This window comes from Myotis myotis, unplaced genomic scaffold (genome assembly GCF_014108235.1).
Source record: "Myotis myotis isolate mMyoMyo1 unplaced genomic scaffold, mMyoMyo1.p scaffold_m19_p_8, whole genome shotgun sequence".
NCBI classification, from domain to species: Eukaryota; Metazoa; Chordata; class Mammalia; order Chiroptera; family Vespertilionidae; genus Myotis; species Myotis myotis.
The window spans coordinates 15,920,386-15,929,322 of record NW_023416390.1 but is presented as its reverse complement, the minus strand read 5'-3'; the positions used below and the strand labels follow the sequence as shown (position 1 = coordinate 15,929,322).

Sequence of the window (8,937 nt, the reverse complement as noted above, 5' to 3'; positions counted from 1 at the left end):
GCTATAGGGGGTAGTGAGGAAAGAATTCTGGCTTTGGAGCTAGGTATGTCTGTCCTTAAGTCTGAGATGGGCCATTTATTAGTGTGAGAATATAGAATACAATATTTAACCTCATTGAATTTCGTTTTTATTTTTTAATCTGGGCATGTTTAAAAAAATGAATATAACATCCACTTTGCAAAATGAGAGAATTAAATACATACATTCATCCAGCAAATATGTGTGGACTTACATGTCCCAGGCACTGTCCTAGGCTGTGGGGATGCAGCAGTGAGCAAAAGAGCAAAAGTGCCTGGCTTCACAGAGCTTCCATTCCAGCCTAGGGAGACAAGGAAGCAAAAAACAAAGAATAGAAATCTGTGTTATGTGAGATGGTGATAAGTGCCAGGACCAAAACAGAGCGGGTGAGGGGGGTAGAAAACGCTATGCTTGTAACTCTCCCTGGTTGTGAGTTGTTTAAGACTAGGGTATGATCTTCCCCCTGTATCGCGAGCATTTATCACAATGTCAGCTGTATATTAAGTGCCACACACGTGCTTCCAGAATGAAAAGACTGAATAAAAACAGTGTTGAGGAAAGAAGTTTATCTCATGAAATCATTGTAATGTAGCTTACCTGGACACTTTTATAGCTTTCAGACAGGGACTAATTATGTCAGCAAGAATGGTGCCCTTCCCTTCTCCTTGTTCCTCCTGCTTCGTTTAAGTCTCCTAGCCGCTGTTATTTATTTTCTTGGAAATCAGAATGCTTTTAATGTACTTTCTGAATAAAGACATATCCTTGATTTGAAAAATTAACAATGCAGTTTCCAGGCTTTTCCTGAATAATAAGTATAGAAAACAATTTGAAAAGTGGTTCAGTACATTAATTTTTATATTAAGGAGTTTTGGTATTCTGTGGTTTCTGAAAAACTGGCGTTCATTTCTTACCTCCTCCCCCCAATTCCTATTACTTTTAAAGTATCGTAAGCCAATTATAAAAGGATTGATAAAGTTTTATTTGTATGATGGCTTGATAGACTAAATTTTTTATTTAAGGTCTGCAAATGTGGCAGACTGCAGGACTGACTCTACAATAAAAGAATTAACTCAGAGAATTATAAATAGCTTACTTTCTGGAAAGGGTTGTTTGATCAACAAACTAGATAATGTATGGGAAACTGCCTTCTAAATTATTACTCATGTAATTACAAAGCTTAATGTTTACATCACCCCCTATGAATTCCATGAGAGCAGGAACTTTGCTTATTGTTATATATCCTGTACCAATCATATGCATTTGGAAAATATTTGAATATTTGTTTTGGTAATTCATAGGAGAAAACTGTATACTCAACTGATTTGCTGGCACTACACTTCCTTCAGGTTAAAATCTGCATTTCTGTTATTCAAAATTTATGCAATTCATCTGACATTATGCTTTTCCAGCCCAATAATATAATATTTACAACCTCTACTCTAACTCAAGAATACTATGTCCTGAACTATTGATGCCTTCCTTCCTTCTCTACCTAAAATCTTTAAAAATACCCAGCTCAAGTAAAATCTTCCTTTGAAGTATCCCAACTAATTAAAAAAAACCACAGACATTTTAATGCCTGAATCATTTTTGCATTTCTGTTTGCATGATAGCCCTTTGAATATGGTAAATACCCAATACATATTTGTTGACTTAATTTTCACAGTACATCATTAGCTTATAGTTTCTATTCCAGTGAAGGTAAATCAATTTCCCAAAACTCTTTCTTTATCCCATATGAAGGTACAATTACTGTTTTGAGTTCTCTCCTATAAATGCAGCTTGTCCTAAAAATTATTTCAGTAAAGTCACAATCTGCCAGGAAGACCAGCAACAAACCGGTTATTTTCCAATTCCAGTAATATGTGTCATGTATTATGCTTTTGTGTAACTCCAATTACTTGGATTTTCCCTCCCTTCCCTCGCCATCTCTCCCCGCCCCCTCTCCCCCCGATGATCTTATCCAATTATTAAGGATGAGAAATGATGACAAGTGTCTCTCTGGATCTAAAATTCTAGTGCGCTTCATCCCCTAAAAAACCATCCCATGTGTAAATTAGGTGCTTAGAAGAGCCTGTAATCCAGCATCTAAAGAGCTATATTTAGTGCTGAGTTTTGTTTTTGTTTCTGTTTTTTTTTTGTGTTATTTTTTTTAGATGAGTGCGTGGCTGGGGAAATGCGGGGTGTAGTTTAGTGGAGAGTGGAGCGCTGGGCTAGGTGCAGGAGTGAGATTTGTTTTTCTATGTCCCCAGCCAACTATCTGTACGTAAAACCCCACTGATTTATCTGAGTGCGCCACTGCAGAACGGAGGTAACTCCAACGCCGTTCAAACCGGCTCTGCGAAGATTTCAAAAGGCTGGACTCGGTGGCTCCTGATTGTTACCGTAACATGACCCAGCCGGATCCCAGGCAGATTAGTCACCCAACGTCAGGGCCCCTTGGGGGTCCCACAGAATTACGGCTTCGGGTTTGAACGCACAGCCCAAATAAAAGCAAATGCACAGAGACGTGCAAACTTGGCACCTACGACAAAGCTTTGTTAGAACTTGCCACTCAAGCTGCAGGGAGGGATGGCCAGGACGCCGGGCGCCGGCGCGGGCGGCAGGGCGGGCGGCAGCCTCCTCTTGCCCTGCGCTTTGTTTTCGTGCTCACGGAGGCACAGCAATAGCAAAGCAGCGGCGGGAGGTGACGGAGCCGCGCCTGTGCCGCGCAGGTCTGTTTTTCCCGGCTGGCACGGAAAAGGGCCGAGGAGGAAGCCGTGGAGACACTAAACGCACCCAAGGGAGCCGCCGCGCTCTCGCCGCGGGGTTCGGGCGTCGGGCTCTGACCGCTTCCAGAACGCCGGCGAGGCCCCGCCCCCTGTGGCCCCGCCCCCCGGGGTTTCCCCGCCACCCGCGCTCATTTGCATGGCGCGGCTCCTCCCCCGCTGCCATTGGCCGGCGCCGCGCCCCGCCCCCTGCCCCTCCACCGCGGCAGGGTTCCGCGCCCCGAGCCACCCGGAGGTGCAGGCAGCGGGCGGACTGTTAAACCGCGGCGGCGGTGGCGGCGGCGGCGGCTGGGGCAGGAGCGGGGCGCGCTCTGCAGACGAGTCAGCGGCGCCCCGGGTGGGGGAGGCGGGCGGGCAGCTAGAGACCACTTCGGCAGCCCCCACCACGGCCGGACCGAAGGTGCGGCGGCGGAGGGGAGCCAGGGCGCCCCAGCAGGCGAGTGGCCGGCGTCGCAGTGGGGGGCCGAGGGGGTTGGGTCTCCCCTGCGGGGGACTGAGGCAGCGCGGGGAGGAAAGCGCGCCGGAGACCGCCGCGGGTATTTGCGGGCCGGGCGGCCGGCCGGCAGCTCCCTCGCCCCTCGAATCCTCGGGGCTGGGGGACTCCGGGTCCCGGCACCGGGTTGCGCTCTAGGGCAGGGGTCGGACCGAAGCCAGATTTAAACGGCTAAACCGAACAGCCTTGGCAGTAGCTCCGGGGAGGGGAGGGAAGGGGTGGAGGGAGGTGTTGGGGGTGGACCTCGGCGCCGTCACGTGGGCGGGGGGCGGGGCTTGGCCGGCCTGCCTTTTGTTTTGGCGGGAGCGTGCGCAGAAGGCGGGACACGTGGCCCGCGGGGCCCGCCCCTCGCTTCGGCCGCGGCCCCTCAGCGGGCGCGGCGGTAGCCGTCGCCGTTGGGGGGGGGAGTCCCTGAGGCAGAACCGGCGGTGCTGGCTGCGGCCCTTGTTTTCCGCGTGTATTTGGGGCGGACGGCGGTTAGACGGGGTGGGCGGCGGTGGGGAGTCCGGAGGATGGCCGAGGAGTGGCGTGTCGCCGTTCGGCGCTCCGAGGGGGCCGGTGTCGCTGGAAAAGTTGAGGTGGTGTGCGCGGTCCGGTAGCAAGAAGTACAGGGCGGCGTTGCGGTCGTTCCACTAACCGCGGGAGGATGACGGCGGCGCCCCTCAGCCTCGGGCGGAGCTCCCCTCCCTTCCTCGCTGGTCTGCGGTGCGGGGATATTTTTTTATATATGTTTGTTTTTTTGAACTGAGGGAAGCACATTCCTTGTGATGCCCCCAAACTTCGTCAGCCGGCGAGGGTTCAGAGGAAGGCTGCCTCGCCTTCTCCCGGCCGGTTCGCTCTAACGTGGGGCGGGGTGTGATCCGCAGGGAATGCCGTCTGGATGCTGGGGAGTTACCCGTCCCGTGGAGACGAACCCCGCAGCGTGGTTTGTTGTTTTTTGGTTTTGTTTTGTTTTGTTTTGACCAGGGAAAAGCGCCTCTAAAAACAGTTCCCGCGGGAGAAAACCTGGCGCTCCGGAGTGCGGGTCGCCGGAGCGGCCCCCGCCGTGTGCCGTGGTCCCCGGCCCCGTCCGTCCCGGGCGGGTCGCAGCCTCCCCTTCCCGGTCGGGGGCGGGGGGGCGGGGCGGGGGGAGGGGAGGGGAGGGGGGGGTGTCTGTCGGGCCCGTCCCGGCCTCAGGAGGTGGTTCTGAGCTCAAATGCCTCGCGTTAGCGACAGGGAAGCCTGATCTTTACCAACACCGCGAGTAGAGGAATTGCCACACGATAGGGTTTTTTCGTAACATAAGTCAGATTTTTTTGTTTCTTGAAAGCCAGCCCGCCGGAAAAAATACAAGCAATGACTCCTGCAGTGGTAGATAGTGGAGTGTCTCCCACACCTGTTGTAACTGTCATCTTTGGTTCTCCCGCAGTTCGCTCCTACTCGCTCAGATCGTGTCACCAGTGCCATCATTTGCTCACAGTTTTCATCTAGATAAGTCATTGCTTATCTTTCCCAGCCCTGTGGAGCCAGCGGTTCCCATTGATTTTACTATTATTTTTAGGGTGTTTTTTTTTGGTGTGGTGCCTTGTTAAATATTACAAAATAATTTGGAAAATCTGGACGAGTGCAAATAAAACTACAAATAAGTTGTGCTTCTCTTTAAATATTTTCCTATGCATTTTGGCATATTTTTTTTTCCTAAAAAAAATGGAAGCATGCAGCATTTTCATCTAACTTCACCTCGTAAGCATTCCCATGTCATTAGTCTTGGTAAAAATTATTTTTGGCAGCTTCACATTAGTTAAATCATGTAACTGTCATATTTAAATTTTATTTTTATTGGCCGATGTTTGGGATGCTTCCAATGTTTTGCTAGTGTAAATTTCACTAATAGCCTTTACATAAATCTTTGGAAAAAAAAATTCTCCTTAAATTTGTAAAAGAAGGATTACTGGGTCAGAGTCTCTGTGTGTTTACGTGTATGTGCACATAGTGTGTGTTGAGGCTCTTCTAACATCACCAAAGGTCCTTCCAGAATGTGAACGTTGTATTGATTCAAACTCGTGCAGCATGAGCAGGCCTCACATAACATCATAATACCAGATCATAATCTGGTATTAGCATTAAAATGAGAGCCTTGCTTTAATTTGCATTAAAATTTTTATCACTTAATGTCTGTGATGTATTTACTTTCCTAAGTTATTGTAAGCTGCTTGAGGGAGAGGAATATATTTGACATGCTGCAAATCACATAGTGAGTGTTTAATAAATATTTGCCAATTGAAGCTCAGGAAATTGTCTTATTTTTCCTTTGGTCTTACTCAATTTACAAGTAAATTGTTGGCAGTATACTACCTAATGTTTCACTGATTCATTACTTTGAATACTCATTCCTGTGTGGTGTGTGTGTGTGTGTGTGTGTGTGTGTGTGTGTGTGCGCGCGCGCGCGTGTGTGCATGCGTGTTGTGTGTGTGTGTATGTGTGTGTGGGGGGGCGGGGGGGCACTGATCTTAATCACAGTATTTACTAAAAGGTCCAGTGATTTTCCATTGTCTAACTTCTACATTATCTAAGAGCTCCATCCACCTTTGCTACTATTTATCATGATAAGGTAGACTTTCATTTCCCTTATTCATTCATCTAGCTTGTATGGAATTCACTTACAAATTTCACTTTAATCATCCTTTCACTTGTCTTTTTTTTTTAAGCCTACTGCCTTAAGTTCCTTTGTTTCATTATTCATATTGCTCTTGATAACCCACCAATTTATTGCCTATAACATATTTTACTGCCTTTACCATGTAAAACTTACGTTTTTCATTTACTCAGTTATTTCCATTTTCTTTTACATTTATACACTAGGTGCCCAGTGCACGAATTCGTGCACCTTGGAAGGAACTGTTGGCCACAAGGCTGCGGTGGGCACAGGGGCAAGTCTTGGCCCATACTCTGCACCCCCGCCTGGCCCCTCCCATCACGGCCCCCTGTCTGCCTTCATTCCCACCGCCATTCCCATGCACTGACAGCGCCGCCCCGCTTGCACCCGCTGACAGCACTGAGTGATCGGGTCTGGTGCCAGCAGCAGGTGCAAGTGCGACCTGTGGCGGCTACTGCCCTGATCGCCCCTGAGGGCTTCTTCACCTCCCCCTGCTTCTGAGAGGCGATTGGGGCAGCAGCCGCTAATTGCACCTGTTGATGGTGTCGAGCGATCAGGACTGGCGCTGGGCACTGGCAGTGGTTGCGAGTGGCGGCTTCAGCACCAGCTGTGGGTGCGAGCAGGGCTGGTGCCAGCAGTGGGTGCAGGTGGGACTGCGGCACGCGGGAGCAAAGAATTTTCAGTAACCACCAGAGGCTTGCCCCAGTGACAGCGACCAGCGCCCTGCCTTGGTCTGGCACCCCTGCTCACCTGCTGCACCATCCCGCCGATGGCCAATGCCCGCCATGTACCATGCACGTGCCCCCTGGTGGTCAGCGCACTTCATAGCGACTGGTTGTTCATTTGTTCCACCATTTGGTCTATTTGCATATTAGCCTTTTATTATATAGGATAATTAGATGGTAGTTGAAGGAAGAGAAAGTTGTTTCCTTCAGGTTTAGAATTGTGTTTGGGATTGTTTATTGATTGGGATTGTTTGTCAAGTTATAAACACAAGGAATTGGGCTGCTTACAGCAGGAGTGACAGCTAATAGGTCATTAGCAACCAATTTACTGACTTTAAAGCAGGGGTCCTCAAACTACGGCCCGCGGGACACATGCAAATACAAATATTGTATTTGTTCCCATTTTGTTTTTTTACTTCAAAATAAGATATGTGCAGTGTGCATAGGAATTTGTTCATAGTTTTTTTTTAAACTATAGTCCAGCCCTCCAACGGTCTGAGGGACAGTGAACTGGCCCCCTGTTTAAAAAGTTTGAGGACCCCTGCTTTAAAGCATATCATCTCTTATACTTCTATCCTTAAAATCTTTACTGTATTATAGGACTATAATGGATGATCCTGAGTTATCAATTAAAATCTTACTTTCAGTCTATTTCATTTAGAAAGGCAAAGAAGGTAGCTGTGCCATTTCCAAAAGACTTGTGGGGTTGTTTTTGTTTGTTTCCTTGTAAATGTCCTGAAGAGAGATTCCACTGAATTGTACTCCTTCCCTGATCATATGGGATAAATAAACTACCACTAATGTTAATAAAAATGGTAATATTGCACTTGCCTGTGGACAGTCTATAATAGAAATATGAAGTGGAAGTTTTTAATACTTGATAGTATTTGTAGGTTTTTAGAAACACTATGGATGTGAAAATTCTCTAAGTATTGCAGAATTGGGAGGAAATGCATTCATTTAATATTAAGGCTTTGTTAGTATTTTTAATGAACTTTTTATTGTATGTTTCTAGTACTATACGACCAAGGATTCCTAAGCATGTTTTTCATAGTAATTTTTAAAATGTTTTATTTGGTAGTAGGTCATTAATCAGTGTTTAACCACATGAAGTTAAATTGGAGCCAGAATCTATAGACTGAGCAAATGTGATAGTGTTTTCTAAATGTAAATTTCAGGATCCAAGTTGATGTACACAGGAAAAAAAAACACATGACTATTTATATTCTTATGAGTCATGCACTTATAACTAAATAGAAATAATTCTGCTTGACGTGTGATCTGTTTGATGTGTTATGTGACCACCCAAGTGGCTTTATCTGTAATTAAATCCTTGTAGTCTTCAAAGGGAATTCCTTTTTAGGCATAGTTTTCAGAGTGGAAGTTTTTGCTATAAATTTGTTGAGTACAAAGTACTGAGGTAACTGTACCCTGGTCACGCCAATTACTGCATTGTTTTCTGCTGTAAATTGAGAATGTCCATGTGCGGCATAAATCTTGAAAACACAATACCGTATCTTGAATTTATACCTTCCATTAATTCCTAGATTTTAGAGGAATAAAATTATACCAGTGTGAACTCTTTCTCATTACTTCTATTGTTTTAATTAGATTTTTCCTTCATGAGTTATAAATCAGAAATTGAATCCTTGTGTATTTCAGTAATGTTTGAAAGAACTGCTCATATTTTGCTAAAATAAGTTTTTTTTCTTACTTCCTTTAACTGTTATAATGGAACAGCTCTCTGAGACACATTTAAGTTTTAAGTGTGTAAATAATTTAATATTTATTACTACTTCAGGGTTCTCCCATCTCTCAGAATGCCATTGGTAGACTTTTCACTTTCTGTTAACTTACGGATGAGTCAGCCTTCTTTGTGGTACTTTATTCCTAGTTTGTATTTCTGCTCTCCGTTTAAGAGAATTTGGATTATCCAGACTCCAACTGGGAGAGTAAATTTAATGTTCAGGGGTAGATTTGGATAGGATATTTTCCGTGGACTATATGGAATGTTCGTACCCATTCTAGAATATAAATCATAGTCAAATCTGAAGCAGTATTTTAGGGAAAGGAAAATCAGATTTGGTCTTTGCTTTTTAGTGTTCCTTTTTAGGAGGAAGGGTGTTCTTAATCTAGATTGTCTAGATTATTAGTTTCAACTCTGTACACTATATTGGCGAACTTGATGTTCTTTAGAAAGTATAGTATGTCAAAAAGTATTTGGTATATGTGACCTATGTATTAATTTGTATAGACCTGATTACTAAATGTCAGGATCAATTCTAATTATTGACATCA

General features: G+C 45.7%; 1 protein-coding gene and 1 long non-coding RNA gene across 9 annotated transcripts in view; one reads left to right on the top strand and one right to left on the bottom strand.

Moving 5' to 3' along the window:
- LOC118661829 lies at window positions 1–2,826 on the bottom strand. Its single transcript, XR_004969489.1, has 3 exons — window positions 2,547–2,826; window positions 616–819; window positions 1–319 (listed from the first exon to the last, which is right to left on the bottom strand). It is a non-coding gene; the product is annotated as an uncharacterized LOC118661829 (long non-coding RNA).
- A 248-nt stretch (window positions 2,827–3,074) lies between these two features.
- The window catches only part of KANSL1L (KAT8 regulatory NSL complex subunit 1 like), a 108,242-nt gene continuing 102,379 nt past the window's right edge, over window positions 3,075–8,937 (top strand). For 4 of the 8 annotated variants that reach the window (XM_036319070.1, XM_036319071.1, XM_036319068.1 and 1 more), the window contains exon 1: window positions 3,075–3,222. The gene's annotated coding sequence lies outside the window, so the exon portion shown is untranslated. Of the gene's footprint in view, window positions 3,223–3,784; window positions 3,985–8,937 lie in introns of those variants that run through there. The other 4 variants (XM_036319074.1, XM_036319073.1, XM_036319075.1 and 1 more) reach the window with 2 other exon arrangements.